Source organism: Corvus moneduloides, chromosome 30 (genome assembly GCF_009650955.1).
Source record: "Corvus moneduloides isolate bCorMon1 chromosome 30, bCorMon1.pri, whole genome shotgun sequence".
Classification (NCBI taxonomy): domain Eukaryota; kingdom Metazoa; phylum Chordata; class Aves; order Passeriformes; family Corvidae; genus Corvus; species Corvus moneduloides.
The window spans coordinates 2100192-2112658 of NC_045505.1; positions in this window are offsets into that span (position 1 = coordinate 2100192).

Genomic DNA, 12467 nt, shown 5'->3' on the forward strand with positions numbered 1-12467 from the left:
ATGGGAAAACATGGATTTTTCTATGGATTAATATGGGAAAAGATGGGAAAAGATGGATTTTTACCTGGATAAATACGGGAAAATATGGATAAATGTGAATTTTAGGTGGATAAATGTGGATTTTAGGTGGATAAATGTGGGTAATATGGGGTTTTATATGGATAAAGATGGGAAAATATGGATTTGGACATGGAGAAATATGGGAAAATATGGATTTTTCTATGGATGAATATTGGTAAATATGGGAAAATATGGGAAAATATGGATTTTTCTATGGATTAATATGGGAAAAGATGGGAAAATATGAATTTTTACATGGACAAATACGGGAAAATATGGATAAATGTGGATTTTAGGTGGATAAATGTGGGTAATATGGGTTTTTACGTGGATAAACATGGAGAAATATGGGAAAATATGAACAAATGTGGATAAATATTGATAAACACGGATAAATATGGGCAAATATGGATTTTTCTATGGATTAATATTGGTAAATATGGGAAAAGATGGATTTTTACGTGGAGAAATATGGGAAAATATGGCTAAATGTGGATAAAGATGGACTTTTATATGGAGAAATATGGGAAAAGATGGGAAAAGATGGGCAAATACAGGAAAATATGAGAAAATAGGGATTTTTACATGGAGAAATATGGGAAAAGATGGGAAAATAGGGATTTTTACAGGGATAAATATGGACAAATGTGGATAAAGATGGACTTTTATATGGGAGAAGATGGGAAAAGCTGGGCAAATACGGGCAAATATGAGAAAATAGGGATTTTTACATGGAGAAATCTGGGGAAATATGGATAAATACGGGAAAATAGGGATTTTTACATGGAGAAATCGGGATAAATCCATGAATCCAGAGGCCGAGCCGGGGCTGAACCCCCCAAGCACACAAAATATCCCAATATTTCAGCCTTTCCTTGGCACTTCCCGCATCCTTTTGATCCTCCCGGCGGTGAAATCCTCCCGGGAGCGGCTCCCGGGGACCTCTGGGGTTCTGGGATTTGGGGGATTGGGATCAAAACCCGGCACTTCCGCTTTCCCGGAGGTTTAAGGTCAATCAATCAATCAATCAATCAAAAAGGGGCTTGGAGGGGGCCGGGAATTCGGAGGATTCCTTCCTTTCCCTCCTTCTCCTTCTCCCCCTTTTCCCCCCTTTCCCCCTTTTCCCCCTTTTTCTTCTCTTTCTCCTCCTCCTTTTCCTCCTTTTCTTCCTTTTCCTCCTTTTCCTCCTCCTTCTCCTTCTCCCCCTTTTCCCAGTTTTTCCCCCTTTTTTCCCCTTCCCCCCCTTTTCCCCTTTTTTCCCCTTTTCCTTCTCTTTCTCCTCCTCCTTTTCCTCCTTTTCCTCCTTCTCCTTCTCCCCCTTTTCCCCCTTTTTCCCCCTTTTCCCCCTTTTTCCCCCTTTTTCCCCCTTTTTCCCCCTTTTCCTTCTCGTTCTCCTCCTCCTTTTCCTCCTTTTCCTTCTCTCCTTCCCTTTCTCCTTCATTTTAAGCGGATTTTTGACCCTGGGGGGTTCTCCTGGGCTCCCCCGGCATTTTCCAGCCCCCCCCCAAAATCCCGGGAATCTTCTGCGTCTCCATCCCTGCTTTGGTTTCTTCCGTTTCCTTCCTCTTTCATTCCTCTTTATTTCACCTTTTCCTGCCTTTCCCCCCCCTTTTTTCCCTTTTCCTTTTCCTTTTCCTTTTCCTTCCCTCCCTCCCTCCCTCCCTCCCTCCCTCCTTCCCTCCTTCCCCTTCCCCACCCCCCAAAAAATCCCAAGAAAATCCTTTCGGACCCCAAATCCCACGATTTGGGTGCGATTTCATCCCGATTTCCCCCGATTTTTCCTGATTTTTCCCCATTTTTCCCGATTTTCCCATTCCCGAGTGGATTTTTGAGGCCTTTTCCCCTCATCCCTCCTCTCCCTGGAATTCCGGGAGCTTCGTCCTCGGTGCGGGTGAGGAGGGGACACATTTGGGGAGAGGGGAGGGGTCTTCCCTTTTTTTTTTTTTTTTTGGGAATTCTTCCCTTGTTTTTGTTGATTCTTCCCAAAATCCCCCCAAAAGTTGGGATTTGAGCCAATCCCCCCAAAAAACGCCACGTCCCAACCCCCTCCCCGCGCTCCAAGCGGGATTTTTGGGATCCTGGAAGGATTTCCCGGCTGGAAAAGCGGGAGCTGAGCATCCCCCTCCCCCCCTTTTCCCTTTTCCCCTCGGGAATTCCTCCGGTGGGAATTTTGGGGTGGGGGGGAAGGAAAAAAAAATCCCATTTCCCTGCTTTTTAAAGCGGATTTTCCATGGAAAAAAAGGGGAATATTCGGGTGCCCAGCCCCGCTGCCACCTCCCATTCCCGGGAATATCGCGGCGGAAAAAAACCACGGGAAGATTTAAATCCCAGCCCGGGGGGGGGGGAGCGGGGGGTGAACATTCCAATATTTCACGGGAATCTTTTCCCAGGGAGCTGCGCCGGTGCCGAATTCCCGCGCGGAACCCCTCAAACCGCGATTCCAGGGTGGATTTGGGGCTCAAAAAGCGGGATTTTGGGCAGCTGCTGCCGTTCCTGGCGTCCTCGGGGCTGCTTTCCCCCCCTTTCCCCCCCTTTTATCCCATTTCCCCCCCGATTTTTGGGAAGCAGCTCGCCATTCCCAGCTTTCCCAGCGAAACCAAAGGCTGAGGGGCACCTCTGGAGCTGGGAAAATGGGATTTTATCCCAAAAAAACCCCAAACCCCACCCCGCTCCGGGCAGAGAGGAGATTTCCCCTTCACCTTTCGTTTTTTCCTTCTTCCTTTTATTTTCAATATTTTCTTTTTATTTTTCGTCATTCTCCTCCTCACCTTTCTTTTTATAATTTCTTTTTTCCCCGTTTTTTTCTCTTATTTTTTCCTTTTTTCCCCCTTTTTCCCCCTTTTTCCCCCTTTGCCCCCTTTCCCCCCCTTTTTCCCCCCTTTTTCCCCCCTTTTTCCCTCTTTTTCCCCCTTTTCCCCCTTCTTCTTCCCTTTATTTGTCTTCCCCCCCTTTCCCCTTTTTCTCCTTCCCCACCTTTTATTCCCTTTCCCCTCCTTTCTCCTCCTTTTTTCCTCCTTTTATTCCACTTTTTTTTCCCTTTTCCCCCTTTCCCCTCCTCTTTTTCCCACTTTTCTGCCCCCCTTTTTCCCGTTTCCCCCCTTTTTCCCCCCATTTCTTTATCGAAGATGCCGGGCCTGCTCTGGCTCCATCTCCTCTCCCTTCTCTCCCTGACTGATGATTCCCGCAGCTCCCGACGCCTCTGGAATCCTAATGACCCCTCCAAGCCTTGGAAAACCTGGATAAAACACCCTCCGCCCCCCAAAACCCCCCAAAAAACCCCCTAAAAAACCCCAAAATGCCCCCAAAACCTCCCTCCCATTTTCACGTTTCCCCTCCCCCGCCCCCGCCGCTGGAAAAGCCCCCGCGGAAAAGCGGGAAAAGGATTTTTTATTAAAAGCTTTTGATGGATTCGCCCCCGGGATTCGCTTCGGGATCGGCGGAGTTTTTATTGCGGCACAAAATCAAAGGGAATCCAAGATAAATAAACATTAAAAAGGGAGCGGGGGGAGCTTCTCCCGGCCCTAAATCTTGGATTTTCCCACCCTAACGAGGCTTCCCCGGAGGCTCCGGGGTATCCGCGCCGCCTGCCCGGGCCGTTCCTATTAATTGGATTATTATTTCATCATCATGATGATGATTATTAGCGGCTAATTAATTAATACCGCGGCGAGGTTTAACTCTGTGGGGCGGCTTGGAGCGGGCGGGCGGGGGGGGGAGGGCAGCGAGGACCCTTCCCCTCCCCCTCCCGAGCCAAAATTCCCGCTGGGAATGACCCCAAAATCCCTGGGGATGTCGGGGCCGCGCCCGCGGGTGGCGTAGGGTTTAAAAAGGGTTTAAAAAGGGTTTTTAAGGGGTTTGATTGGGGCTTTCGAAGGGTTTTTGAGGGTTTTAGGGTTCGAAACGCGGCCCTAAAAGGCGAGAAATCCCCGCTCGAAGCCGTTCCCACATCGGGAATGGGATGGGAATCCTTGGAATGGGGCGGGACCCCCCCCGCGTGTCCTCCCCCACCCCCCCGAGGGGCGTCTCCCCCTTTTTCCCATCTCCTCATCCCAAATTTCCCGGGATAAGGGAGCCCCGAGGGGTTGGGGACATCGATCCTGGGGCCCGGCGGATTCCCAGGGGGGTTTTGGTGGGGGGGGAGTCTCGGGAAACACGGAAATAAGGAAAAATTTGGGATTTTCCACCTGGGTTTTGGGGTTTTTTGGTGCTTCAAAAAGTCCGCGCCCCCGCCGGGGGAGATTTGGGGTGGTGAAAAGGGGGATTGGGCCCGAAACGCAGGGAAAAGGGAGATTTTTCCCGGTTTTATCCCATTCCAGCCCATTTTGGTGCCAGGCCAAGGGGGTCCCGCATCCCCCTCCCCAAAATTCCCTGGAATGACCCCTAAAAATTCCCTTTTTAGGGCCAAAAAACCCCTTGAAGTTTCACCTCCCGGCCCTACAGAGAAGCTTTTCCCCCCCGTTTTTCCCGGCCCAGCCCCTCCAGGATTTGGGATTTTGGTGCCCAGGACTGGACCCGACACCGGGGGGGGGGGTCGGGAGAAGCGGGGGAAACGATGTTAATTCTTAATTCTTAATTGTTAATTATTAATTATTAATTCTTCATCATCCCGGAGGCTGAAATTTGTCATTCCGGGAGGGTTTTTTTTTTCCAGCGGGGATCAGCCCCGAGTCCCCCTCAGGGATAAAAACATTCCCTGATCCCTGGAAACGCTCCCGGGTTTTCCTTTTCCTCCAGTTTTCCCAAAACTCGCCCTTTTCGCCCCAAACGACCCCAATGTTTTCTTTGCGACTTAACCCCGGGTTCAGCGGTTGTGGGGCGGGTCAGGCGGGGTCGTCTTTGTGCGGGAAAAGTCAAGGAGAAATCCCTGGATTCTGGGAAAAAAAAGGGATTGAGAATCATCCCCGAGCCCCCACCCCACTGAAACCCCGCAAACCCCAAAGAAATGATTTTAAACCTTAAAAGACTGGGGTTTAGACCTTAAAAAAATGGATTTTAACGTTAAAAGAAATGGATTTTAAACCTAAAAAAAAATGCATTTCCAGGGTGAAAAAAAAATCCATCCTAAGGCCAAGGAAGGCGCCACATGAGAAACCCCAAATAGATAAACCCCAAATAAATAAAATCCTGGTGAATAAAACCCCAAATAAATGAAATAAAACCCCAAACTGCTCAAGCCCGGCTCGTTAAAGGCGAGGTTTGCTGGGTCGGGATCAGGCCTGGGTTGGGTTTTGGGGGGTTTGGTTTGATTGAAATGAGAGGGAGGAGGAAGAAAAATGGGGGGAAAGGGAGGAAAAGGGGAAAAAAAGGTAAAAAACGGGGGGGGGAGGGGAAGAGGGGGAAAAACGGGGGAAAAGGGAGAGAAAAAAGGGGGAAAATGGGGGGAAAGGGGAAAAAAGGGCGAGGAAGGGGGAAAAGGGGGAGGAAAAAGGGGGAGGGAAAAGGGGGGAAAATGGGGGGAAGGAGAAAAACGGGGGAAAAACGGGGGGAAAATGGGGGAAAAGGGGAGAAAAAAGGGGGGAAAAAACCAAGAAAGAGAAGAAAAAAGGAGAGAGAAAGGAAAAGGGAAGAGGGAGAAAGAGAGATGAAAGAAAGAAGAAGAAAAGAGAAGGAAAAAAGGGGGAAATGGGAAAAGAGGGGAAAAAAGGGAGAAGAGGGGGAGAAAACCCGGCAAAGGAGAAGGAAAGGGAAGAGAAAAGAAGAGAGAGGGAGGAAAGAAGAGAGAAAAAGGGGGAGAAAGAGGAAGAAAGAAGAGAAAAAAGTAAAAGGAGAGAGGGGGGAAAAAGAAGAAAAAAAATTTCATAAAAGAGGGGAGGAAATGGGGGGGGAGGGGAGAAAAAAATGCAGAAAAATCACCTAAAAAAACCCCCAAAATTCCAACTCCGCGCCCCGCCCAGCCCCGAGCTGGACCCTCGCTGCCTCAAAGCATCCCCCAAGCAACCCCCCTCCAAAAACCCAGCGAATTCCCATTTTTTGGTCATTTTCGCCGGTGAGAATCCCCCCAAAAAACACAAAAAAAACCCCAACCAAAAAACCGGAAAAAAAAATCTAAAAAAACCCCCAAAAACGCAAAAAAACCCAAAAAACCCCCAACCCCCCCCAAAAAACCGCAAAAAAACCGCAAAAAAAACCCAAGAAACGCAAAAACCCCCCCCAAAAACCCCAAAAAACCTCCCCAAAAATGCAAAAAAATCCCCAAACCACAAAAAACCCCCAAAAAACCAAAAAACCAAAACCAAACCAAACCAAACCAAACCAAACTAAAAAACCCTAAAACCCCCCAAAAAAACCCCATAAAAACCCCAAAAAAACCCAAAAAATCCCAAAGAAACCCCCAACCCCCCCCCCAAACCACCCCAACCCCCCCCCCAAATAAATGGAAAAAACCCCCCAAAAAACAAAAAAACCCCAAAAAACCGCAAAAAAAACCCAAAATAAACGGGAAAAAAAAACCCAAAAAAGCCCCCCAAAACCCCAAAAACCCTAAAAATTCCCCAAAAAAACCCCAACCCCCCCCAAAAAAACCACCTCAAAAAAACCCCAAAATAAATGGGAAAAAACCCCCAAAATAAACGGAAAAAAACCCCAAAAACCCCCAAAAAACTCAAAAAAACCCCCAAAAACCCCCCCAAAAAATCCCCAAACCCCCCAAATCCCCCAAACCGGGCCGAGCCGCCGTTCATTGGCCGCGGTTCGTTCCCGGCGCGCGCGGTCGGAGCTCCGGGAGGCGCCGCCGGGGCCGAGCCCGTTGGGAGCGGAGCCCGCGGGGAGCGGAGCCCGCTGGGAGCGGAGCCCGCTGGTTGGGAGCGGAGCCCTTTCCCTGGAGCTCCATCCGGGACTCCTTGGCAGTGACCCGGGGGAGGCCGCGAGGTGAAATTCGGGTCACGCCGTCTCAGCCAGATGAAAATTCCCCCTCTTTGCCCCTTTTTTTTAAATTAAAAAAAAGCCACTTTCAGGCGGGATTTGGAGAAAATTAATTTGGAGCGCGGGGTGGGGGGGGAGGAGGGGAAGGGTGGGGGGGGGTTTTGGGTGGGTTTTTATTGTTTTTTTTAGTGGATTTTTAGTGGTTTTTTAGTGGTTTTTTAGTGTGTTTTTAGTGATTTTTAGTCTTTTTTTTGCTGATTTTTAGTCGGCTTTTTAGTGATTTTTAGGCGGTTTTTTAGTGATTTTTAGTAGCTTTTTAGTGATTTTTAGCGTTTTTTAGTGATTTTTAGTCTTTTTTAAGTGATTTTTAGGCGGTTTTTTTAGTGATTTTTAGTCTTTTTCTTTGGTGATTTTTAGTCGGTTTTTTGGTGATTTTTAGGCGGTTTTTTAGTGACTTTTAGTCTTTTTCTTTGGTGATTTTTAGTCGGTTTTTTGGTGATTTTTAGGCGGTTTTTTAGTGATTTTTAGTCTTTTTTTGTGATTTTTAGTCGTTTTTTAGTGATTTTTAGTCGGTTTTTAAGTGATTTTTTGTCGTTTTTTTGGTGATTTTTAGTATTTTTTTAGTGATTTTTAGTAGCTCTTTTGTGATTTTTAGTAGGTTTTTTGGTGATTTTTAGTCCTTTTTTGGTGATTTTTAGTGGTTTTTTAGTGATTTTTAGTCGTTTTTTTCGCGATTTTTAGTCTTTTTTTCCGTGATTTTTAGTCGGTTTTTGCGTGCTCTCTTTTGGGTTTTCTTAACTAATTGGAGTTGGTTTCGATGGGGGTTTTTTAGCGGTTTTTAGTGGGGTTTTTTCAGTGATTTTTTTTGGTGATTTTTATTTCAGTGGTATAAATGACTTCTAAATGATTTTTAAGTTATTTTTAGTGATTTTTTGGGGTGATATTTAGTGATTTTTAGTGATTTTCCCGTGATTTTTAGTGATTTTTGGCAGGTTTTTAGTGATTTTAAGTGATTTTTTTACTGTTTTTTAAAGTTATTTTTAGTTGGGTTATTTAGAGGTTTTCATAGTTATTTCTAGTTATTTTTTTAGTTATTTTTAGTGATTTTTAAATTATATTTTAGTTGGTTTTAGTGGTTTTTTAAAGTTTTTTGTGGGTTTCTTTAGGTTTTTTGTGATTTTTGGGGGGTTTTGTGATTTTGGGGGTGATTTTTTAGTGTTTTTAAGGGGTTTCCAGTGGTTTATAAAGTTTTTTTTAGCGTTTTTTAGCGGGTTTTAGTGGTTTTTTAGCTTTATTTTTTTGAGGCGGGGTCGGGTTCCATGGGGAGGGGAAAATAAGGGGAAATATTTATAATTTTGGCGCTTTTCAAGGGCAAAAAAGAGGCGAGGTTGGGGCTGTGCTCATTAAAATCGGGTTTTAGGGCGATTCATTTTGCTGACAAGGGATTTAAGGGGGGGGGAATCAATTAAACATTTGCATATTTTTTTGGAATAAATTAGAGGGCGGTTATTTGCATCGGGATGGGACCAAAAAAAGGGAAAAGGGGCGAAAGGGGAAAAAAAAATGGGAAAAGGGATTTAAAAAGGGACAAAAAAAGGGGGAAAGGGACAAAAATGGGGAGGAAGGGGGAAAAATGGGGGGGAAAGCGACAAAAAATGGGGGAAAAGGGACAAAAATGGGGGGGAAGGGAGAAAAAAAATGGGGGAAAGAGAGAAAAAATGGGGGGAAAGGGACAAAAAATGGGAAAAGGGGACAAAAAATGGGGAAAAGGGACAAAAAATGTGAAAAGGGACAAAAATGGGGGGAAAAGGGAGAAAAAATGGGGGGAAAGGGACAAAAAATGGGGAAGGGGACAAAAAAGGGGGGGAAAGAGAGAAAAAATGGGGAGGAAGGGGGAAAAATGGGGGAAAAGGGACAAAAAAAGGGGAAAAGGGACAAAAAAAGGGGGAAAGGGACAAAAAAGGGGGAAAAGCTCAGCAAAAATAGGCCAAAAAAAGGCAAACCCCAATGAATCAAAGGCTCCTCGTCGCCTGTGGCGGGGAGAACGCGAGCGGATTAAAAAAAAACCACCGCAAAAATCCAATTTCCAGCCAAATTCTGCGCTCTTTTGGCGGGATAAGCCCTGGAAAAGGAGGGAACCCGAGCGAGCATCCCCAGGAGGATTTTTTCCCCCTCCAATTCCCGGGATTTCGGAGCCCCGCGCTCCATTGGAACTTCATTTTTCCTTGGGAACGGGCGCGGGCCGGGTTACGGCGCGGTCAGTATGGAAATGAAGCTCCCACACAAAGCCGCCGCTTTTCTCCCCCAAAAAATCGCTTTGTCCTCCAAAAAAAAACCCTCCCCGAACCCCCCCCGGCTCCCGGCCTCGCCCCCACCCCGCTGGATCCAAGGAAATCCGGCTCTGCCTGGGATAATTGGATTTTTTCCCCGATTTTTGGGGGTTTTTTCCAGGCCCCCGAGGGATGGGGAGAGGGGGGAGGGCGCTTTTAGGGACAAAAGAGGCGAATTCGGGGCCGCTTCAGGCTCGCGCGGCCCCGCGGGGGGGATTTGGGGAGGGGGGGGGGGGAGAGGGAAAAGTGGGGGGGAAAGGGAAAAAAGGGGGGAAAGAGAAAAAAGGGGGGGGAAATGGGAAAAATGGGGAAAAAATGGGGAAAAAACGGGGAAAAAACGGTAAAAAATGGGGAAAAAAGGGGGGAAAATGGGAAAAAAAGGGGGAAAAAAGGGAGAGAAAAGGGGGGGAAGGGGGGAAAAGGGAAAAAAGGGGGAAAAGGGAAAAAAGGGGGAAAAGGGGGAAAAAAGGGGGGAAAAGGGGGAAAATAGGGGGAAATAGGGGAGAAAAAAGGGGGGGAAAAGGGGGGAAAAGGGAGAGAAAAAAGGGGGAAAAAAGGGGGAAAAAAGGGAAAATGCTTAAGAAAAAGGGGAATAAAAAGAGGGGGGAAATGGGGGGAAAAAAGGGAAATTAAAGAAATAAAAACCTCAACGACCCCAGCAAAGGGCACAGCTCGAAAGTCCCGGGAAAAAGAGGATCCAAAAGGGATAAAAAAAGGGGAAATTGCTTTTCTGGAGGGAAATCCAGAGGATTTTCCCCTCTTTTTTGCTGTTTTTTAATGGAAGGGCACAAGGGGTGAGCAGGGCGTCCCCTAAAAGAGATTTTGGGGTGGGATTTGGGGATTTGGGGATGGAAATCCAGATGAGTTTCCCCCCGAGGAAGCCAAAAAACCCCGGACCCGCCCAATTTGTGCCGTTCGCGCCTCGATTTTTTCCATGATTTTAAATGATTGGAGTCCTCCCGGGCTCGTTTGGGTTTATTTCCTTTTATTTTATTTTTTAATTCTTATTTAATTTATTTTTAACCAATTTATCCTTGCGAGAGCAACCTGTGGGTATTTCTGGGTCTTTATCTATTCCGCCAGGGCTTGATGGGATCATTTATTGGGATGCTAAAAATCCCTTTATGGACTCGCCGTCCTCATCCAATATTCCCTCAGCCTTGGGATGGAGCCGGAGCCATAAAAAAAAAGGGATTTATGGGGTTAAAATCCGGGGGTTTGGGGGCTGGAATCATTTGCATCCATTTTTTTTTTTTAAATTTTTGAATTTTATTTTTTTTCCCCCCCATCCCTGTTTGGCTCCCTCGCCCCCGAAATCTCTGGGATTTCCCCCCTCCCTGCCTGGAATCCCGGGATTTACAACTTCAGGGAGGAGCAGCATCTGCCAGCGAGCAGCAAAGCTCTGCGAGAATTCCCCACCCCCAATAAAACCCCCAAAAAGCCCCAAATCCAGGGGAAAAAAGCCCCAAATCCAGGGAAAAGAACCCCCAAATTTAAGGGGAAAACTCTCAATCAAGGGGGGGAAAAAACCTAAATCCAGGGAGGGGGGAAATCCTAAATCCAGGGGGGAAAAGCCCCCAAATCCAAGGAAAAGAAACCCCAAATCCAGGGTGAGGAAAAACCCCAAATCCAGGGGGGAAAAGCCCCAGATCCCGGGGAAAACGCCCCAATCCAGGAAGAAGAGCCCCAAATCCAGGGGAAAACGCCCCAAATCCACAGCTGGGGCTTCGAGCCCCCCCAACCCCCTCGCCGCCCCCCTCGGACCCAAATTTGGGCCCCCCAATCCCAAAAGCTTCCCTGGGGGAATTCTAGGGGCGCTCCCAGAACCTTGGGAAGTTCCTCTTCCCCTCCCCCCGAGGTGCTCCGGGGCCACCTCGTTAAAAACAATTAAAAAATCCCAAATCAAAAGAAATGAACCCAATAAACAACAGAGGGGAGGGAAAGGGGGGGAAAAATCCGACTAAAACCCCATTTAAATTTTAATTGTAATCCTTTTAATTGTAATTATTTTCATTTTAATTCTTTTCATTGTCATTCTTTTCATTTTGATTCTTTTCATTTTGATTCTTTTCATTTTGATTCTTTTAATTCTTTTCATTTTAATTCTTTTCATTGAAATTATTTGAATTTAAACGGTTTGAATTTAAACTATTTTAATTTTTAACCATTTTAATTTTAACGATTTTAATTTTAAACTATTTTAATTTTTATTTTAACTATTCTAATTCTAATTTTAATTTTAATTTCAATTTTAATTTTAAATCCCCCACCCCACACACACCCCCCCAAAAAAAAAAAATCCCCGCGCCCGGGAGAGCACAAAAGAGCGGCCGGTGACTGATTTATGGCTTTTTACAACCCCATAAAAAGCTGGAACAAGCAGCCCCAAAGCCTCCGCCACCGCTGGCACATTTAGGGCTAATAAATAAAACATAAACAGTTAACTTTATGTGTCACTTTTATTGTTAGCGAGTAAAATATGGCAAAAGCGCCGCCGGCGAGGGGCTTTTTCTGCCATAATTGTCCCGAGAGCGCCAGGAGCGGAGACCCCGCCGCCCTCGCGGGGCCGAAAAAGGGGGGAAACCCCCCCAAAAAATTCCTTTCTCGAAATTCCGAGGAGCCCCGAGCGGGTTTCGGTTCCGTCGCCCCAAAAATCCCAGGAATGTCAGGGTTTGGGGTAGGGAGGAAAAGGGGGAGAAAGGCCCAGAGGGGTTTTGGGAGGGGGTTTTGGGGTTCTCGACCCCTCGGCTGCGGCTGCTGGGGCTGGGGAAGAGCGGGGGATGCTCGCTGCTGCCCTAAAAGCGCCCCGAAATAGGCTAAAGAGCCCCAAAATGGCCAAAAGTGCCCCAAAATGGCCAAAAGTGCCCCAAAAGCACAGCAAACCAGCCCAAAACATCCCCAAATCACCTCAAACACCCCAAACCCACCTTAAACCATCCTAAAGCATCCCTGAACCACCCTGAACCACCCAAAACAGTCCCCAAACACCCCCAAACACCCCAAGCACACCCTAAACCATCCCAAATCACCCCAAAATCACCCCAGACCCATGCCAAACGACCCCAAACCACCCCAAAGCCAACCCAAACCACCCCAAACCACCCTAAAATCACCCCAAACCACCCCAAACCCATCCTAAACCATCCCAAAACACCCCAAAGCCACCCCAAACCATCCCAAATCATCCCCAAATCACCCCAAACCCATGCCAAACAA